Genomic DNA, 22,534 nt, shown 5'->3' on the forward strand with positions numbered 1-22,534 from the left:
ATAGATTTATATAGACTTCTCTGTTATAGCTATGGATGGAGTTAGGTTTCTCTTGTATAATTATGAATTTACTTACGTTAAATCACATACACTTTTTTATATTCCTACTTCCACTCTGATACTATACACTGCCCAAAGATAAATTCACTGATAAAAACTGCCTATCTAAAATTAATCCCAACAGTGCCCTATCTCTACTAATATATATTTTTTTTATCCAAATTTCAGGCCAAATGGAAGGCGAACACAAAGTTTCATTTCAAATTGTCCTGCAAGAGAGCAGCCAAGAAATAATTGATCCAAATTATATAGAATTTATGGATGAAACTTGGGACCAAGAACTACTGCAATGTGCAAGCAGTAGATGACCTCCTTCAAAATGAGGACATTTTACACACTCAGAGATTACAAGCTATGTTCAATGAAAATAACGACATTTCAGACAGTGAAATTTTAGAAAGTTTATTAAATTTTGAAACACAATCACAATAATAAATAATTGCTTAAAAAATAAAGAAATTAAAAAATAATCAACAAAATCAACAATCAATTAACATACAGTATTTGAAAAGTCTATCATTCTTTTTTCCTTATAGTACGCTCCCCAGAACGCTTCCCGGTTCGCGGACCGGGCGCTCCCCACGCAAAAAAAAAAAAAATCTTTTTTTTTTTTTGCCCTGCGGGGCCCTTTTAAAGCCTCCACATCAAACCTAGGGGGTCAGGGAGGATCTACTATGCCCCCTTATGGTCATTTCCCCCTTTGTTTTGGCCTCCTCTTGTCTCTCGATCCTACCGAGAGACAAGATGGTGGCCGCTCCGGACTGTTTAGAATGTTGACAGACACCGGAGAGCCAATCAGCTTCGCTTCGCGAAGTTCCGTTACGCGTCAAGTACGCGAACCGGAGCGCTGCCCGGAGCGCGCTTACAGATATATATCTTTTTTTGAACGTTAATTTCTCAAAATCCACTGGAGCACATATATTGAGACCTAGCAAAGGCACATCGGGCTAACAGTCCCTACAATTTTGCCAAGTTTCGTGCAAATCCATTCAGCCGTTCGGCCTAAAAGTGAGGCCAACCGCCCTATGGAAATAAACATGGGAAAAACGCGTTTTGGGACCCCCCTTTTTTCTCAGCCCCCCCTTGACAAACGCCCCCCAAATTTCCAGTGGCTGCTCAGAAACAAAATGTTCCATTTTCCTGAAAATTTCAGCCAATTCCGTCCACAAACGCCAAAGTTATTAGACATAGAATTTTCAAAAATCCCATAGAGAAAAAATCCTAACTATATATACCTACTGGCGACCACCAGTAGGTAATATATATATATATATATATATATATATATATATATATATATATATATATATATATATATATATATATATATATATATATATATATATATATATATATGTATATGTATATATATATATATATATATTTTTATATATATATATATATTCACTGAAAAAACCATAGGTTATAGACCATATATAGTTAGGAATTAGCATTTACAAAACCTTGAAAATTCACTGAAAAAACCATAGGTTATAGACCATATATAGTTAGGAATTAGCATTTACAAAACCTTATTTTACGCACACAAAACCATTGAAATTCCATATATAGTTAGTTGCACTAACTATATATCGCGCACCCGCAATCCACTGCTGATGATGTCACATATTACATCATTCATGACATGGTCAGTGACATCACTGATGACATCACTGATGACATCTCAAATGACATCACTGATGACATCTCACTTGACATCAATGATCACATCACTGATGATATCATTCATGTGATAATACAATGCATCTCCTCACACTCTAATATAACCTCTATTACACCCAGTGTTAAATAGAGAGTATAATTTTTGAAACCATTGACACACCAATACTAGTTACTACATACGCACTCACTGATTCCTATGTCTACACACACATTCACTCATACAATCATTCATACATACAATCACTCATCTTTACAACACTATCATATGCACTCATACACCTATACAGACACTCACACTCTGCCACTCATCCATGGAGTTACTCACACACCTAGTCAGTCCTGAAAAGAATCAATCACACTTCCATTTTCTCATCTATACAGTTAAACACAGAACACCTTACATTTTTGAAACATATACTAACACATACTTACTCTCTTATAGAATCACTGATACAAGTACACATTGATCTGCACAGAGTCACACACCTCCCAGCCAGCCATACACACACTCAGTCTCCCATACAAATACTTGTGCAACCAATCAATAACCCATATAGCTACTTATATAGCTACTGATCAACACATGCAGCAGCTTGCACAACAACAGACATACTGATGCACACTTTCAGACAGTTTAGTCACTAACCCGTGCATTCAGTAAGACGCATTTAATCACTCACTCATACAGTCAATCACGCACCTACTAAAACCTTCATTCAGACACTTATACATCCACTCATTCTTCAATATGTAAAACATATTTAAACTTTACAGAAACACATAATCACTGGATGTTGTCATCAGTGATGTCACAGACCATGTCATGAATGATGTAATATGTGACATCATCAGCAGTGGATTGCGGGTGCGCGATATATAGTTAGTGCAACTAACTATATATGGAATTTCAATGGTTTTGTGTGAGTAAAATAAGGTTTTGTAAATGCTAATTCCTAACTATATATGGTCTATAACCTATGGTTTTTTCAGTGAATTTTCAAGGTTTTGTAAATGCTAATTCCTAACTATATATGGTCTATAACCTATGGTTTTTTCAGTGAATTTCATTGGTTTTTTAACAGCTAATATCTGTAGCTGTAAAATGTATTCCTCTTTAAATCCAAAAATATATTTTATATGTTTATGAATAATTTTTTTTTTAAATATTTTTTTTCTTCGTTCCCGCTTCGCGAATCGGGAAGCTTCCCGTTAGCTGACCTTGATGCCGCGAAATAGACCGCGAGCCGGTAAACGTTTCTTTACCGCAACTGCCGCGTTACAAAACAACATCGTGACGCCTCCCGTCCGCATGACGTTTCACGTTGTCGCGTGATACGTCATATGACGTGCTACGTTAGCGAACTGGTACGCGAACCGAGTCGCAAAGCGCAGGTTTCTGGAAGCAAACCGGGAGGCCCTGCAAAGCGCTTAACGTAAACACAGCAGGTCATGTGACTTGGTAATAACACTTTTCATTGGTTCATTTCACTTTTGGTTTCCTAATGATGTAAGACTAGGTCATATAATCTAAAATGAACACTTTTCATTGGTTGAGAACTCTTGTTTTTCCCAAATGATGAAAATCCCTCCTTCTTTCCTCACTCTGACTTTCATCATTGTGAGAGAAAGACCCTTTGTGATCACTGAGCAATGGCTTCTTTAGTAGCTTCAGCTGGTGCTTCCCCACCACCTCCACCACATCCAAGGAAGAGTGGACCACCTGCTCAAGTTATAATTCAACAAGAAGAGGAAGAAGAGGAACAGGACGACGAGCACGAAGAGAGGCAGTTTTTGCATGAGGAGCCCAGGACGTCTCACCGGAAAGAAAACTTCATTTGGCAATTTTTTAAAATTCCCAAAGGTGAGAAAAAAGTAAATGCAAGATACGTAACTTGCCTTATATGTCAAGATAGACTGTCCAGAGGAACCGAGAAAAAATACAGTTTCGGAAACTACACAATGCATCGCCATATGACTAGGTGGCATCCTAACAACTACAGTGCTGCACAGTTTCGGAACGACCTAGATAATCTCCCTATTATGGCCAGAAGATCTGTTGTACCGGAAGTAACGGGACCAGAGGGCAGGGAGATGGTGCCAAATATACAAATGAGATTTGGTGAAGTAAAACACACCTGCGTATTTTGCGATGGATTCATTTGCTACGGAGAAAGAAGCATCACTCTGATCAACAGAGCTATTGACTATCATATGCAAGTTTGTACGAAACGCCCAAAATAATAAATACTTTTTTTTTGTTTTGTTGCTCCTGTTGAGCCCTTTACAATGAATCGTTTTCATTGCCCCCTCCAAGAAAAACCCCAAAAAATATAAAACTGTTCAGAAAAATTCAAAAAAAGTAAAAAAATGTTCCGAAAAATAATTAAAAAAATTTAAAACAACAAAAACAATAAAAAAAAAGTTCTTTTCAGAACTACCTCCCCGTTATTAAAAAATTGGTACAATATTTGGAACTGTGCCAACCTCTATTTCTCTTAGTTCGCTTCCCAGTTCGCTCGCCGGTACGCGAACCGGAAGCGAACCAAAAACAGTAAGTATAAGGGAAGGAAACAGACACTTATGTTAAAAGAAAGACAGCTATAGGGGAGTAAACTAGAGATACTATTACCCGTAATCCACTGCTGATGATGTCACATATTACATCATTCATGACATGCTCAGTGACATCATCAGCAGAGGATTGCGGGTTTTTTGGCAACGTGCCTTATCCACGGTTTAATAACGCTGCCTTTTGCTTTATATAAGTTTTCAAATTGTATGAAATATATACCAATAGGTCGTTATGAACCTTTAGGTAGTGCTTTTCTTCATGAGGTCTGGTCGCTTCCATACACATACAGATGTTTCAAAGATGATCAAGAAGTTTATCTGAATGGAGAGGAATGCACTGAGACGCCAGATCATTCACTAATGTGTAGGCACATACAGTTACACGGTTCATGCAACAAACACCGACCAAATATGGCTTGCGTGTTGCAAGGCACGCCAGTTCCTGCTATCATCCCTACGTTCAAGTTGTTGGAAAATGGTAGTTATTTGATGCTCAATAATGAAGATTGATCTGGGTTAATTAAAAGTATTCCTTTTATCGTAACAGTAAGTGAACGGGTTATTTGCTGCAGAAATGTTCTATTTCCTCCCACACATGAACATAGGGAGTTTTCAATCTCGCCACAAATACCAACCTTGGGAGCAGATTTCAACGGCATGGCAAGAATAAGAGCTCTTTTGTCTCAGAGAGAGGTGGCCTTGAGTTCGGCCCGTGAAACTTTCGTGCTTCACATAGCGAACACCCGTACAGAGGTGCAGACCCTTTTCAATTCAAATTTGCCTTTCCATTTCAGCAAGATGGTTCGGACTATCTCTAACGCATCCTCCACAAAGGCCCTGGCGCACTTTTTTAAAGTTGTTACCAGTGGTCTCGTGACTTCATTTGAGAAAATCTTTCGAGTCATCCCTACTTTCTTTCATTGTATTTTTTCCACTCTGCTTCGTGGATTGCCATTTTTACTTGCATTACCAGCGGACGCTCTTGTGCTTTTTTACATTTTTAAATATGGATGTCCCTCCTATGCAACCTCCCGCCCTGCAGCTGCTGACACTGTTCCGCAATCGCATGCTAGAATATTATGGCACAATGCCGTTGGCGATATTAAGCACGGCATATGGATTATCTTTTCGATTCTCCTACTTCACCTGTGTCCAGCCTGTATTTCACTGCCTGACCTGTGATTTCGATTGGGCCATTGATTTGTGTCTCTGCGGACCGGTTTCTCCTGACGTCGACTTTAATCAGCTGATGACTCCTATCATTACTCACGAGTTGGTTTGTCCTGGCGAAAGGATTATGGCTGTGGCATTGATGCATGGACTAATTGGTCCCTGGAATTTACTGGCGGCAACACAGTCTTTCTTGGAACAGAGCTTTCTTGAAAACCCACCGAGCTGTCCTCTGATGGTGATAGAGGATCCGGTGCTGGGAGAGCACGTATGTTCTTTTCCGCTTTTAAATTGGATGGCTGAACTGTTTTCGGATGAAGACGGTGACTTCCTATTGGAGGCTGTTGCAGCTTATTTTGCATACACAGTTATGTCATAGACCTTTTTCATGTTTGATATGCTGAGTACTAGCATTTCATTGACAATTCATTGACTTATTTGTCAAGTTTTTATTATTTACCTTGCCTATTGGCTTAAGACTCGATAAAGTACTTGGCTGTTTTATTTTTCTTTAGCATTAAATTTTCCTAGTTTTTAATGCTTTACCTTGCGGACCGTCCACATATAAACTTGCAATCTGCTCTCATGAGATGGCACTTCTATTATCTTATTCAGTTCGTTTCCGGATCATGGGGAGGTGTCATCTACGTCCTGGATATCTTTACACCGTGTTAAGTTAGCATGGGCTCATTACCGGTTTAAACGCCATTTTTCCTTTTTTGCAACTTCTGCACACGACACTTAGTTGTTGCTTTAGCTTTCAACCTAGTAGTTCATCGTGGTTTACATGAGAATAATATGTTATTGCTCTACTATCTGCTTTGCTTGTTAAACTATATCTGTACAGCGAGTGCTAAAGTTTCAAGAACAACACGATACAGAATTGTTATGAGGTCTGATCTCCACGACTTCATACTCATAACATAAGTGCAACTTCTGCCAATTCTGGGCATGAGGCGGGTTTTATATTGCTTTGCCGAACACACATACACAACACTTGATGCGGTTCACATGAAGAGAGAGCTGGTGTATGCTGATGTGATTCCTTCAAATCTAAGACACTAAAGTATGGGCACGCCCTAAACCAACACAAAGAGACCTTCTTAGCAAATAATATAATATGTGTATTAGGGAGGGTGAGATATAAGCAGCCGCGGGCCGTGGAGGGAGTTACGGTGAGGCAGGGAGGCGGGGAGGGGGAGAAGCAGGGTGGAGCCCTCTCCACCCTGCCCCTCCCCCTCCCCGCCTCCCTGCCCCACCGTAACTCCCTCCACGGCCCGCGGCTGCTTATAAGTGTTGCTAACTCTTATTCATTTACAGCATGTTAACATACTGTCACCATTCGCTTTTTATGTACTAGTAACTATGCTGGTAATTTTGCTACTGATAATATGTGTACTTGTATTATCTAAGATACTACGCCTGAGAAGACGGCATTAGTAAATAAACATTTCAAATACACATGTGTTCTTCTTAACTCCATGTTCTGGTTTCTAAGAAATATATACCGACCGACTGTTCATGAGTTCCACGTATCCTGAGGTACTATAAGTTCATATTCTGGATTGTCTAAACATTGAGAGTTTGTTTTATCCAATGTGACACTGTACCTAGCTTGCTAAGGGGTTTTTGATTACTAAGGTGAGTTTTGGGACACCCTAATTCGCCGAGGTTCCAATCCTCTGTCCACAGTTCTGTGTGAGAACAGAAACCCTGCGACAGGGGCACCCCCGACCCTTGCTGGAGCTTCATCACACTTGCGATACAACTCCAGCAATGCGCCACCTTTACGGCACAGATACATCACGCATCTGTGCTGTTTTTGCCCCATGATGCGCCGCATTGTAAATGCAGCACACCATAGGTGACGGAACAGCGGCACAGAATGACTAACACATCCCTGGTGATGCGCCAGTCATCATAAATCTATCCCTATGCTTCTTATCTTGTTAGAGATGAACCATCAAAGTTTTTTGCATTTCCTAAATAGCGAACTTTAAGGAATAAATAGCGATTCTTTACCATTCCTAGTTTGCGATGAGCTATTTGCTAATTACAAATTACCCATTCATTTCCTTCATTTCCATAGGACGGTTGGACTCACTTTTAGCTCGAACGGCTGAATGGATTTGCACGAAACTTGGCAAAATTGTAGGGACTGGTAGCCCGATGTGCCTTTGCTATGTCTCAAGATATATGCTCCAGTGGTTTTTACGAAAATTAACTTTGAAAAATATATATTGGGCTACATTGGCCTATATATATGTTGGAACCCAAATGTAGCCCAATGTAGCCCAATGAAGCCCAATGAAGCCCAATGTAGCCCAATGTAGCCCAAAGATGGCCGCCAGAGACGAAAAAAAACAAATGTAGCCCAAATATCAGCCAGATGTAGCCCAACTATAGCCCAGTGACAGAATGACCAATCAGCGTCGCAAACCTCCGTTACGCGAAGCGGAGCGCTGTTACAGATATATATCTTTTTTTGAACGTTAATTTCTCAAAATCCACTGGAGCACATATATTGAGACCTAGCAAAGGCACATCGGGCTACCAGTCCCTAATATTTTACCAAGTTTCGTGCAAATCCATTCAGCCGTTCGATTATTATTATTTTTTTTTTTTTTTGCCCCGCGGGGCCCTTTTAAAACCTCCACATCAAACCTAGGGGGTCAGCGAGGATCTACTATTCCCCCTTATGGTCATTTGCCCCTTCGCTTTCGCCTCCTCTTGTCTCTCGATCCTACCGAGAGACAAGATGGCGGCCGCTACGGACTGTTTGGAATGTTGACAGACGCCGGAGAACCAATCAGCTTCGCTTCACAAAGCTCCGTTGCGCGAAAAGTACGCGTCCTGGAGCGCTGCCCGGTCCGCTGTTACAGATATATATCTTTTTTTAAACGTTAATTTCTCAAAATCCACTGTAGCACATATATTGAGACCTGTCGCCAGTAGGTATATATAGTTAGGATTTTTTCCCTATGGGATTTTTGAAAATTCTATGTCTAATAACTTTGGCGTTTGTGGACGGAATTGGCTGAAATTTTCTGGAAAATGGAACATTTTGTTTCTGAGCAGCCCTTGGAAATTTGGGGGGGTTTCGTCAAGGGGGGGCCGAGAAAAAAGGGGGGTCCCAAAACGTGTTTTTAACATTGAGTTTTCCATAGGGCGGTTGGCCTCACTTTTAGCCCGAACGGCTGAATGGATTTGCATGAAACTTGGCAAAATTGTAGGGACTGGTAGCCCGATGTGCCTTTTCTAGGTCTCAATATATGTGCTCCAGTGGATTTTGAGAAATTAACGTTTAAAAAAAGATATATATCTGTAAGCGCGCTCTGGGCAGCGCTCCGGTCCGCGGACCTTAAGCGTACCGGAACTTCGCGTAGCTAAGCTGATTGGCTCTCCGGTGTCTGTCAACATTCTAAACAGTCCGGAGCGGCCGCCATCTTGTCTCTCGGTAGGATTGAGAGACAAGAGGAGGCCAAAACAAAGGCGAAAATGACCATAAGGGGGCATACTAGATCCTCCCTGACCCCCTAGGTTTAATGTGGAGGTTTTAAAAGGGCCCCGCGGGGCAAAAAAAACAAAAAAAAATTGTGTTTTTTTTTGCGTGGGGAGCTCCCGGTCCGCGAACCGGGAAGCGTTCTGGGCAGCGTACTGCAATGAAAAATGAATGATAGACTTTTCAAATGCTGTATGTTAATTGATTGTTGTTTTTGTTGATTATTTTTTATTTTCTTTATTTTTTAAGCATTTTTTTTATTGTGATTGTGTTTCATAATTTATTAAACTTTCTAACATTTCATTGTCAGAAATTTCATAATTATCATTGAATATACATTGTAGTCTCTGAGGGTGTAAAATGTCCTCATTTTCAAGGAGGTTATCTACTGCTTGTACACATTGCAGTAGTTCTTTGTCTAAAGTTTCATCGAAAAATTCAATATCATTTTCATCATTGATTTCTTGGCTGCTCTCTTGCAGGACAATTTGAAATTCAACTTTCTGTTCGCCTTCCATTTTGCCTGAAATTTAGATTAAAAAAATATATATTAGTAGAGATAGGGCACTGTTGGGATTAATTTTGGGCAGTGTATAGTATCAGAGTGGAAGTAGGAATATAAAAAAGTGTATGTGATTTAACGTAAGTAAATTCATAATTATACAAGAGAAGCCTAACTCCATCCATAACTATAACAGAGAAGTCTATCTAAATCTATAACTACTACAGAGGGATAGTATATAACTATCAGAAAAAGTTTACCATATTAACTTATAGTGCACAATATACTTCAGTTTTAAAAATAAAAACTTACCTTTAGATAGAAGTTGAAGGAATTAGTGAAAATCCTATTGAAATGTACACCAAGAAGTAGTAGTCAAAATGGCTGTGTTTTCTTCTCTTCCTTTATATATATTCAGGTATATAACCAATCAAATGTCAGGTAAAAAAAGTAGAAAATGAAAGTAACATTTTAATTGGTTGTCAATTCCAACACTTCAGATGTGTTTTGTGAAGTAATTTACCTCACGGTATTTAGAGAGGTCTACAGGCTAAATGGCTAAATGGAATTCCAATGAAATTTGTGAAAATGGTAGGGATTGGTATGTAGTATGAGCTAGTCTATATTTGGTGAAATTGTCTCCAGTGGCTTTTCTGTGAACTACTTTCCCACCTTTTTTGATGGTGCGCTTCCCAGGGAGCGACCCGGTACGCGAACCGTTGAGCGCCCCGGTTCGCGAACCTTAAGCGTAACGGGAGTCCACCATTTTGTGTTTCGGTCGAATTAAGATACAAGATGGAGGGCAAATAATGTTCAGAATGGGTAGAAGGGGGCACGGTAGACTTATCTTGACCCCCTAGGTTTTGTGAGGGTGGCTGAGGAGGCCCATATGTGCGAAAAAAAAACATTTTTTTTAAAAATTTCGCGAGGTTAGCTCCCGGTTCGCGTACCGGGTAGCGCCCCAGGGAGCGTACTTTGTTGAAAATTAGTGAAAAATGTTAGAGTAAAATAATAATTGTGAGTGATCAGATGTAGGGTAGCTCTGAGAAGAGCTTTTGGGTTTATGGTACATTTAGGTACTTATAAGTAGGTACCAATGCACATTCTTAAATTCAGAGTGAAAATTCTGTTGCCCTCATCTGAGAAGTGAACTCCATCTCCTCTGTAGATATCTTGCATGTAGTAACGCAAGTTATTGTTGTACAGGGAGCCCATTCCATGGTCTCTCATGTAAGCTGAAACAGGTTTGTTTACATACTTCCTCGACTTCTCAATTTGTGGACAAAATTGGTTTGACCACCTCCATTTCTGTCTTTGGCATATATTTGAATATACCAAGGCAGTCTGAGGAAAAAGTGCCATTAATTGCTCAAAGGTGTCCTTTAAAAGCATTTCCAGACCTACACCAGTCAAAGTGCCCAAGTCATTACCTCCACAGTGCACAATTAACAGGTCAGGTTTGGGCAAATGCATAAAGGTTTTCACCAATGGTATCAATTGGTGACATTTTAATCCTCTGTGGCCAAACCACTTAATTTCCACATCTTGTAAATTGAGGTTAGGTAAATTCCTGTTTTCAGTGTACCTTTGAGCCCAGTGAATATAACTATGTCCAACAATCCAGACAGAAAACAAGGTGAGAGAAGGTTCTCCTGCAGTCAGATGAAGTGTGGCAATGAAATGGCAGTTGAAAAAATGAGAGTTTAAAATGAAAAAAACTGTGGAGTTTCTGTGTTCATGAAGCAGTAACAGTGATTGGTGGATTTTGATTGCTGAAAACAGAAAGTTAGGGTGCACGGATGAGTTATTTGAAAGATGTATTTTGAATGGTCAATAAAAAATCATTAAATGAAAGAATGCACTGGATATGCAGGTGCACTGAGAGTTCAGAGTTCAATTGCAACATTGTTGTGTGAACTTGCAAACACCAGAAGTCTTCCAAGAGGTGGTTGCTATGCAGAAAAGGCATGAAATGGCAGAGGGGGGAAGGGTTTTCATTTGAAAAAAAGTGAGGGAAGAGTTTTGATTGGGTGACATGAGAGATATGTGTGAAGAATTACAGCATTTCTGTGCTTTTGATAGCTGCAGACTCTGGAGTGCATACCTTTTGCTCTGCTGAAGACAAATTGGTGTGTTTCTGAGACTGTTTTCAAACTCAAAGTATTTGCTAAGGTGAGAAAATATTTCTTTAATTTAGATAGAGAATAGTGTGCTTTAAGGAGAAAATTATGAATTATGTGGCGCAAATTGCTTGTAAATATGCTCCCACCTGTGCAAGGAAAATTTAGATTTTTAATGTTTGTGTTACATAGCCATGTTAAAAGTGATACAAACATGCTGCAAAGGCAATTAAAAAACGCTTTTATGTGTCTTAAGGACATTTTAAGTAATTTTCCCATGTGCAGTGTTTTGAAATTATGATTTGAAAATCGTTTTTGGGGAAAAGGAATTGTTTTTAAATTTATGACAAGGACATAATGGTGTATGCTTCTTTATAAGGCAATTGACTGTCCCTGATGTTATTTTTCCCATTTTAATGTAAGACCTTTCTCTGTGGCGCAAATTGCTTGTAAATATGCTCCCACCTGTGCATGGCAAATTTAGATTTTAAATGTTTGTGTTACATAGCCATGTTAAAAGTGACCCAACCATGCTGGAAAGGCAATAAAAAAACACTTTCATGTGTCTTAAGGACATTTTAAGTAATTTCCCTGTGGGCAGTGTTTTATGAATTGAAAATCGTTTTTGAGGTAAAGGAATGTTGTTAAAATGTATGTGCGCCATATGCCCCCAAATTTCTTTTTCAGGGGTGCGGCAGGGTGTTATTGAGACACCCCTACACCTTTGGAAAAATTCCTAATTTGCGATGAGCTAATTGCTAATTGCAAATTGCACCTTCTTTCATATGGGCATCCTGGCGCATGGAAATGAATGGGTAATTTGCAATTAGCAATTTGCTCATCGCAAATTTGGAATGGTAAAGAATCGCTATTTATTCCTTAAAATTCGCTATTTTGGAAATGCAAAATAGTTATATGATACATATGGCGGTTGATGTCTAACAAGATAAGAAGCTTAGGGATAGATTTATGATGACTGGCGCAATGAAGTGGACATCACTTACTTCATTGGTAGAGCTTTACATGTATTATGTCCTCTGTATTCTTCATCAAGCGTAACTTTAATCTGCAATCCTGAGTAGGCCTCACCTTAAACAAACCTCTGGATAGGCCACATCTTATCGTCATCCTGAATTAATCATTTAAAATGCTAGGGACATATTTATGATAGGTGTATGCCTCTTTTGCGCCACTTACAAAACACTGTCCATGGGGAAATGACTTAAAATGTCCTTAAGACACATGAATGTGTTTTTTTAAAGCGTTTGCAATTTTTTGGGGTCACTTTTAACATGGCTATGTGACTCAAACAGTCAAAATCTAAATTCACCATGCACAGGTGGGAGCATATTTACAAGGAATGTGCTCCATGGGGAAAGGTCTTATAATGTAATATGGGAAAAATGACATCAGAGACACTGAAATGCCTTATAGAGAAGCATACACCATTATGTCCTTGTCATAAATTTGCAAACCATTGCTTTTCCCCAAAAACGATTTTCAAATCATAATTTGAAAACACTGCACATGTGGAAATGACTTAAAATGTCCTTAATTCAAAATTTGCTATTCCTTATTTTGCGATTGCACTGAAGGATTTGCAAATTTTGCGATTTCTTAAATGCAATGTATCAAACAAAAAATATGTAAAAAAATGACATTAAGGATTTGGAAACTACCACCAACTTCTAGTTGGTGGTAATTTGTGAATTCTTTTCAAAAAGCTTTTTTTCCAAAAAACAAAAGGTGCCATATGACGCCCATACATGCCCTTAGGGCATGTATGTGCGCCATATGCCCCCAAATTTCTTTTTCAGGGGGTGCAGCAGGGTGTTCTTGAGACACCCCTGCACCCTTGGAAAAATTCCTATTTTGTGATGAGCTAATTGCTAATCGCAAATTGCACCTTCATTCCTATGAGCCTCCTAGCCCATGGAAATGAATGGGTAATTTGCAATTAGCAAATTGCTCATTGCAAATTAGGAATGGTAAAGAATTGCTATTTATTCCTTAAAATTCGCTATTTAGGAAATGCAAAATAGTTTGATGGTACATATGGTGGTTCATCTGTAACAAGATAAGAAGCTTAGGGATACATTTATGATGACTGGCGAAATAAAGTGCAAATCACTTACTTCATTGGTAGGCCTTTACATGTATTATCTCTTCTGTATTCTTCATCAAGCGTAACTTTAATCTGCAATCCTGAGTAGGCCTCACCTTAAACAAACCTCTGGATAGGCCACACCTTATCGTCATCATGAATTAATCATTTAAAATGCTAGGGACAGATTTATGATAGGTGTATGCCTCTTTTGCGCCACTGTGCGTCACTTTTATGATGCAGCGGCGGTGCAAAAGATTTGCTATGAGGCGACAAAATTACAAATTGATGCTTTTAGGCAGATATGTCATGGTGTAAAAAAAACGTACCACATGAAACCGATGCAGCAGTGATGCAAAAGATGCACCATGTTGCAAGACAGGCCTCACTTGGGGCCATATGTATCAAGCTAATTAGCATTCACAAAGATCAAAATTCTGCGAATTTCGGCCTTTGCGAATGCTAATTAGACAAATGGTATATATCAAACAAGTTTGATGCAAAATAAGGAATAGCAAAATTTGCTATTCCTTACTTTGCGATTGCACTGAAGGATTTGCAAATTTTGCGATTACTTAAATGCAATGTATCAAACAAAAAATATGTAAAAAAATGACATTAAGGATTTGGAAACTACCACCAACTTCTAGTTGGTGGTAATTTGTGAATTCTTTTCAAAAAGCTTTTTTCCAAAAAACAAAAGGTGCCATATGACGCCCATACATGCCCTTAGGGCATGTATGTGCGCCATATGCCCCCAAATTTCGTTTTCAGGGGGTGCAGCAGGGTGTTCTTGAGACACCCCTGCACCCTTGGAAAAATTCCTAATTTGTGATGAGCAAATTGCTAATCGCAAATTAAACCTTCATTCCTATGAGGGTCCTAGCCCATGGAAATGAATGGGTAACTTGCAATTAGCAATTTGCTCATTGCAAATTAAGAATGGTAAAGAATTGCTATTTATTCCTTAAAATTCGCTATTTAGGAAATGCAAAATAGTTTGATGGTACATATGGCGGTTCATCTGTAACAAGATAAGAAGATTAGGGATAGATTTATGATGACTGGTGCATCACCAGGGATGTGTCAGTCATCCTGTGCCGCTGTTCCGCCACCCATGGTGTGCTGCATTTACAATGCGGGGCATCATGGGGCAAAAATGGCACAGATGCGTGATGTATCTGTGATGTAAAGGTAGTGATTGCTGGAGTTGTATCGCAAGTGCGATGCAGCTCAAGCAAGGCTCAGGGGTGCCCCATCTCCACAATGTTGCGTCAAGACCTATGCCTGCTTAAAGCAGGCGCAGGGTTTTGACGAAGTTTTCTCCTATCTGATTGTAAATACGGCACACCATGGGTGGCAGAGCAGCGGTGCACGTTAACTGGTGCATGCCTGGGGATGTGCCATTTAACATAAATCTGCCCCTTTACATTTAAGTATGTGCAGGACACACAGAGTCGGTGAGGCTTATCCAAGGTTAAGAAGAGATGAGTCCTGTTCACTGAAAAATTAGACATAGTCTTCACCTGATCAGCATTGCTGGACATGGCTAAATAATAGCTGCAAAATATTACTCTTGTTAAACAATTTTACTATTATAATCTCTGAGATTTGTCTCTTACTCTGCAACATCTCATTGTTGTTATCTTTCTTTAAAGATAAAGACAACATCAACATGAGTGACAATCTGCAATCAGTTGATTTTGACCTCATCATTGAACTTGTAATTGAAACATCAGTGGATGTTGATCCATTGGATGATTTAAATCCTGAGGATGAAGAAGAGCGTGATGAGGATGCAGATTTGTCCGAATTATATGACATAGGGTGGGAAGCTGACCTGCTTGAGCCTATGGAAATATAAACATTTATTTTTAAAATGTATAATTAATAAAAAGTAAAAATGTAAACCGTTTAATTTAAAAATAAAGACACCTTCAAAAACAGGTTATGTGTAGTGTCTTCAATAAAATATTAAAATATGCTCATAAAATTAGATCAGATTCACATATAAAATAGCACAGGTAACATAAATATAAATGTCATTTCTTTTCTGCTATTTCTGTATTGTAAATTTGCCAAGGACTAAAAAATCTTCTATTTAAAATGTCAAGTAGTGTGTTAAGTTTTTGATCATTGTTATTGATTTACTGTTTGGTAATAGTGGTTAATAACATTTTTTATTATATTTTACCACAGATTCAACTGCAGATCATTTCAAGATTTCACCATGCCAACAATAGAAAGACAGAGAAAGGCTGCAAAACGTCAAAGACAGCAGGTGAAACAAAATAAGCAGCAGTCCTCTAACAAAAAGATTTGTCAAGTCACGAAGAAAGCACCGGGTAAGAGCACAAAATATTTCATAAGAAATATGTGTAGTAAAAAAAATATTACTACAGAAAATGTTTCAGTCCATAAAAAGATAAGCAAATCAAATGGAAAGGAAAGGCCAATCAAAAATGTTACTGCTAGAGCAAGAGATAACTCTGTGCATGATAGTAGAAGGAAACAACAGTTTAGGGACATTCGTAAACGAATGTTCCGCAACAGGATAATTGGCAATTTGTTAAAAAATATTAAGAAAGGTCAACAGAAACTGGTTTTTTATAAGAGAAAAAAAAAAGTTGAGAAAGTTATTGATCAGGCATTTGAAATTAAACGTAAGTTATTTATTTTGATAATCAATAGAATTAGGAAGCTAAACAAGGCAATTTATGATTTCAAAAGAAATAGTAGATGGAAGAGAATAGTTAATCGTGGTAATTTTTGTGAAGTTTTTTCTGGAGAATGGATGCATAGTTCAAGCTGTGAGGCATTTTTTAATGAGGAGAGTTATTTCCAGGATAATGATTTGGTGCATGCAGTTGACACCAGTGGTCGTGCTTATGAAGTGAAAGATGGTTGTCCAGTTGAAAAAGAAAAACTTGTGACAACAGAGGCAGAAGAGGTGTTAGGTAATGAGGTTTTAGGAAGACGTGCTAAGGGTCCTGTGTACACCTGGAAGTGTAGTAGTATTTGCAGTGTGCGACAGGATTCCATCAATTTGCTTTGTGATTTTGTACGGTCATTTAATAAGAAAAGTTTGAAGCAGAAAATGAAGTTGTTGCAAGAATTAGATCCTTGCAGAGTGAGAGAAGTGACAGGTTTGCATGGTCATTCACTGGCTTGTCTTTCCAGGAGAGTATGCCGGAGTGTTTTTCATCATTTCAGGATGCTAGCAGTGCATCATAATAAAGTGAGGAAATTAGTTAGAATGTTGTATTATGCTAAGAGTCCAGCAATTATGCTTAAACAATTATGCGCTGCTCTTTTGCATGGTTCTGAAATAGATGTGAAGAACATATGTGAAGAAATTGAGTTTTGTTACTTTGGAAGTCATCTGCGGCGTTCCTCAAGGCTCCTCGCTCAGCCCAACTCTCTTCAACGTCTACATGAGCCCCCTCGCAGACGTCGCACGCCAGCACAACCTGAACATCATCTCCTACGCCGACGACACCCAGCTGATCCTCTCCCTCACCAACGACCCCGCCACCGCCAGAGCCAACCTGCACGAAGGGATGACAGACGTAGCCAAATGGATGTCGAACAGCCGCCTGAAACTGAACTCGGACAAGACGGAAGTCCTCATCCTGGGATCCTCACCCTCCGCCTGGGACGACTCCTGGTGGCCCCCCGCCCTGGGCAGCGCACCCAAACCAACTGACCACGCACGCAACCTGGGCTTCATCCTGGACTCCACCCTCTCTATGACCAGACAAGTCAACGCCGTCTCCTCGTCGTGCTTCAACATCCTGCGAATGCTACGCAAGATCTTCCGATGGATCCCCACCGAGACCAGGAAGACGGTCACCCAGGCCCTCGTCACCAGCCGTCTGGACTACGGTAACTCCCTCTACGCTGGAACCACCGCCAAACTCCAGAAGAGACTCCAGCGGATCCAGAACACCTCAGCACGACTCATCCTGGACATCCCCCGCCGCAGCCACATCTCCGGACACCTGAGAGACCTGCACTGGCTCCCGGTCAACAAGAGAATCACCTTCCGGCTCCTCACCCACGCACACAAAGCCCTACACAACCAAGGACCAGGATACCTCAACAGCCGCCTCAACTTCTACGCTCCCACGCGCCAGCTTCGATCGACCAGCCACGCCCTCGCCGCCATCCCCCGCATCCGAAGAGCCACCACAGGAGGAAGGTCCTTCTCCTACCTGGCTGCCAAGACTTGGAACTCCCTTCCGACCCACCTCCGCCTGACCCAGGACCACCTCGCCTTCAGGAAGCAGCTCAAGACCTGGCTGTTCGAGCAGTAGCGGACCCCCCCCCCCAGCGCCTTGAGACCCTCCGGGTGAGTAGTGCGCTATACAAATGCTCTGATTGATTAAAGAGGAGAATGTTGAAATTGACCCAGAAGAAGAGGGTAATGTGGAAGATAGTGTACAGGTTTCCAGTACAGATAATTTCCAGAGGGAAATTGCGACGTTTCAGGTGAAATCAAGTGAGAGGCCTAATTTCACTTGTGTGTGTTGTCGACGCACTTATTATAAGAATCAGACTAAGTTAGTGGATTTATATGCAAAAAGTGAAAGGGAAAATAATAGTGAATGGAAGGATTTTGCAACATACTTGATGGTAGAAAATTGTTTTGATTTGGGATTTGATCAACGTGTGTGTACTTATTGTTGTTGCAAATTAAATCAAAACCAGATGCCTGCTAGAGCAGTTCATAATAATCTGGAATTGGTTGAGATTCCTTCTGAATTGAAGGATTTAAATACTTATGAATCTATTTTGATTCAAAGTATCCATCCCTTTCAGGCTATTGTAAGAATGGAGCCAAAGACAGGGAAATTGCCTCCATCAGATTTACAGAGAGGATTAAAGGGAAGAGTTGTTTATTTGCCTCTAGATTTGAAGAAAAACATTAACACAATTGGAGTAGAAAAAGTGGAAGAGGAACCTCTGGTTATCTTAGTTAATGGGGTTCCGACAAAGAATAAGAAAATATGGCAAGATTTAGTAGATGTTAGGAAAGTTAAAAAGGCAACATTGTATTTGAAAAAAAATAATAAATACTATAAGAATGTATATGTTGCAGAAGAGGAAGTAAGTGAGGAAGAGGATAGCGATTTGTGTGCTGGTCAAATTGAGAAAGTAGAACCCTCTACTAGTGAAGAAATATATGAACATTATAGTGTTCATCCTTTGCATTCCAAGGAAGTCATGGGGAATGCTATTGAGTTGTTTCAAATGAAACAAGCCAAAGGGAGTCCCATTAGTGTTTGGGAGGAAAGTTTGGAAGCTCGGTGTTTCCCACAGCTTTTTCCAACAGGTCAAGGAGGAAGATATGATGAGCGACCTCATCAAATTCCTGCTTCTGAATACCGGACTTTGCGATTGTATGCAGGAGATGCTAGGTTTCGACAATGCATTCCCTATTTGTTTCATCTCCTGTTTGAAAGCGATCTGTCTGGACTGTCATATGCAGTGAACCACATCTTGAAAAGTGGTATACACATGCAAAACATCTCGGCAAGTGACTTTATGGATAAAGTCAATGTCCAAGACAGTATTTTGGATTCTCACCTGATTAATCCCATGGCGTGTCAGCGTGGTACTAATGAGTACTGGTACCATCGTCATGGTGATTTAAAATGTATGCTGAGGAACTTAGGTACTCCCACATGGTTCCTCACTCTGAGCTGTGCCGAGTATGGCTGGGAAGACTTACTTGAATTTTTACGAGAGGCAAATGCTAACGTAGATAACATCGAATTCAAGACACCCGGAGAACTGTGCTCTTTGGATCCAGTCAATGTATGTAGGTACTTCAATCATAGATTTGAAGCTATGATGTCTTTCATCATGAATAAGAAGAATCCACCTCTTGGAGAGGTGTTGGATTTCTTCTGGAGAAAGGAGTACCAAGCAAGAGGTGCTCCTCATATACATATGTTGCTGTGGATCAAGGATGCACCTAAATTTGGAACGGATCCAGAAGACTCAGTGATGAGTTTCATCCAACAGTATTCTACGTGTGCTGTTCCAAACGCAAAGGAGAAGAAAAGCCTAAGAGAAAAAGTTCTGCGTTTCCAAAGCCATCGATGTGGAAAGTACTGCCGTCGTAAATTCCGAAACAAGGACAAGTTCTACACCAAATGTCGTTTCGGTTTTCCACGACCGGTGATTTCTAAAGGAAGAGTAAACAGTTTGATGTCTTCGCTGCGACATAATGTCATGAAGAAATCACCTAAAAACACATACAATTTGAAGAGGAACGAAGAGTCCAAGTACATCAACGACTACAACCCGGTGATTTTGTCCATGTGGAATGCTAACATGGATATACAGTTTGTGGCTGATAACTGTATGGCTGTGGCTCGGTATGTGACGTCTTACATCACCAAAAAAGAGAAGACAGAATTGAAGGATATGTGGGAGGACATTTCCCATGAAAAGAGCCTCAGCAAGAAGTTGTACAGTTTCAGTCTGAAGATGTTGTCGCATCGAGAAATTGGAGCTTACGAATGCTCTGACCGGTTGTCTTCAGCAAGTCTCTATGCCAAGTCCAGGAGTATCGTTTGGGCGAGTCTTGGTCTTGCTGCAACGCGTAATCGAGTTCTGAAACCTGTGCGGGAAATTGAGTATTTGGCGGAAAAGGAGCCAAACAGTACCGACATTTTGAAGACCAACATGTTGGATACATATTATCCAAATAGAAGCAGTCACCTCGACAATGTTTGTCTGTATGAGGTTCTTCAAAATTACATATTCAAGAGGAACATCAAAGAAGATACTGAGAAAGGAGTGTATGCTGTAATAGGAAGTGAGGGATGTCTGGTCAAGCAAAGAAAATGCCACTTGGTAAACCATCAAAAATTGAGTGGCGAATCTCCTGAAAAAAAGGAGTTTTTCTATTTAGCACTTTTGCAACTTTTCAAGCCTTGGCGTGCAGAAGAGGAACTGCTTGGAGATTTCCTCTGTTACGAAGACTCTTTCAATGCCGCCAAGGAGACCATAGAATGTCCTGCTTTTCCCAAATATGTAGAAATGTTGAATGCGGAAATTGAGCAGGAAGCAACGATTGCAGCCGAGATTGCCAGAGACAGTTCTCAGGACAGTCAGAGTTCTGCTTCATTGAGTCAGGATCCACTAGGAGGACCTGTTATCGAAAATGAAGCTGCCACTGCCATGAATGAAGTGGAAAGAGCCATGGCACATGCTCAGGAGGATGCGGTTAACTTAGAAGAGTTGGAAAGACAACTCAACGTTGAGCAGAGGAAAATATATGACGAAGTTACCATGCAAATTGATCATGGATTAAGTCATGACAAGAAAGAGTGCTCATGTACGTCGTTGAAGCCTGTCCGACTGTACGTGAGTGGAGAAGCGGGAACTGGAAAAAGTTTCCTCATTAAAGCAATTTCATGCTATTTGCAGGAAAGGACAGAGTCATCGCTGTCTTGTGTTGTCACCGCTCCAACTGGACTGGCAGCACATAACATTAAAGGGATTACTTTACATCGTTTACTGATGCTGCCAGTGGAGCATGACAACAAATTACAATATCACAAGCTATCTGGAGATGCTTGTTTTGAAGTTTCAAGAATCTTGAGGAAAATGAAACTTCTTATCATTGACGAAGTAAGCATGGTTTCCAATGTCATGCTTGCCTTTGTGCATTTGAGAATGCAAGAAGTTCTCAAAACAGAGTATGATGTGTTATTTGGTGGCAAACACATCATTGTTTTCGGAGATCTTCTGCAGCTGACACCAGTGAAAGGGCAACCTGTGTTCAAAATGCTCACGCATTAAGATACCAGGAAGTGCCTAGGCAGCATTGGCAACGTCAATATATGGTTAAACTTCAATTATGCTGAACTGCATGAAAATATGCGTCAGGCGAAGGATGAAGTTTACAAGACTATTCTACAAGATGTTAGAATTGGAAAAGTGACCGAGCATGGGAAAGAAGCTTTACATGCACGATTACTGTCAAATTTTTATCCAGAACAAGATGTTGTGCCTGAGAATATTTTTCAGAAAATTACTGATAAGAAATCTGGAATATGTTTGATGCCAACTCTTGCAGAATGTGCCAAATTCAACAACAAAATGTTGCATTTAGAAAAGCAAGAGATTGTGAAACTGGAAGCTATTGACAGAGTAGAGCATATGGGATCAACAATTATTTTGTCTGAGAATCTGAAAACAAAATTGGATTCATTAGAGAAGAGTATATCTAAAACTGCAGGTTTTGAAAAGACTCTGAATGTGTGCTTGAACTGCCGTATAATTTTAAGAAGGAATTTACATGTTGAAAGAGGTCTGGTAAATGGATCAATGGGTAATGTTGTTGATTTTGTAAAATACAGAAATAGAGATGGAATTGAATTTTTAAAAATTAAATTTGATGGCATTGAGGAAGTACAGCTAATTGGTCGTTGCTCTGCTAGATTTTTGCTTGTAAAAGACTTATATGTTCGCCGTAAGCAGTTTCCTGTTTGCTTGGCATATGCGGTGACAATCCATAAATCGCAAGGTTTAAGTGTAGACAGTGCATTGGTGAATATTGGCAGTTCTGTGTTCAAGGAGGGTATGGCATATGTGGCATTGTCACGAGTTAGAACTTTATCGGGATTGTACTTGATTGAGTGTGATGTCACAAACATTTGTGCTGATCTAGATTGTGTTAAGGAATACAATAGGTTAAGAAGACAGTATGCGCCACATTTGCCTCAGTATCCTTTGTTTGAGAAACGTGTGGTAGGCCGGAAACGAAGAAATGTGACCAATACTGGGGAGGTTGTAGCAAAAAG

The sequence above is a fragment of the Lissotriton helveticus genome, chromosome 2_1, assembly GCF_964261635.1.
Source record: "Lissotriton helveticus chromosome 2_1, aLisHel1.1, whole genome shotgun sequence".
In the NCBI taxonomy this organism is placed as follows: Eukaryota; Metazoa; Chordata; class Amphibia; order Caudata; family Salamandridae; genus Lissotriton; species Lissotriton helveticus.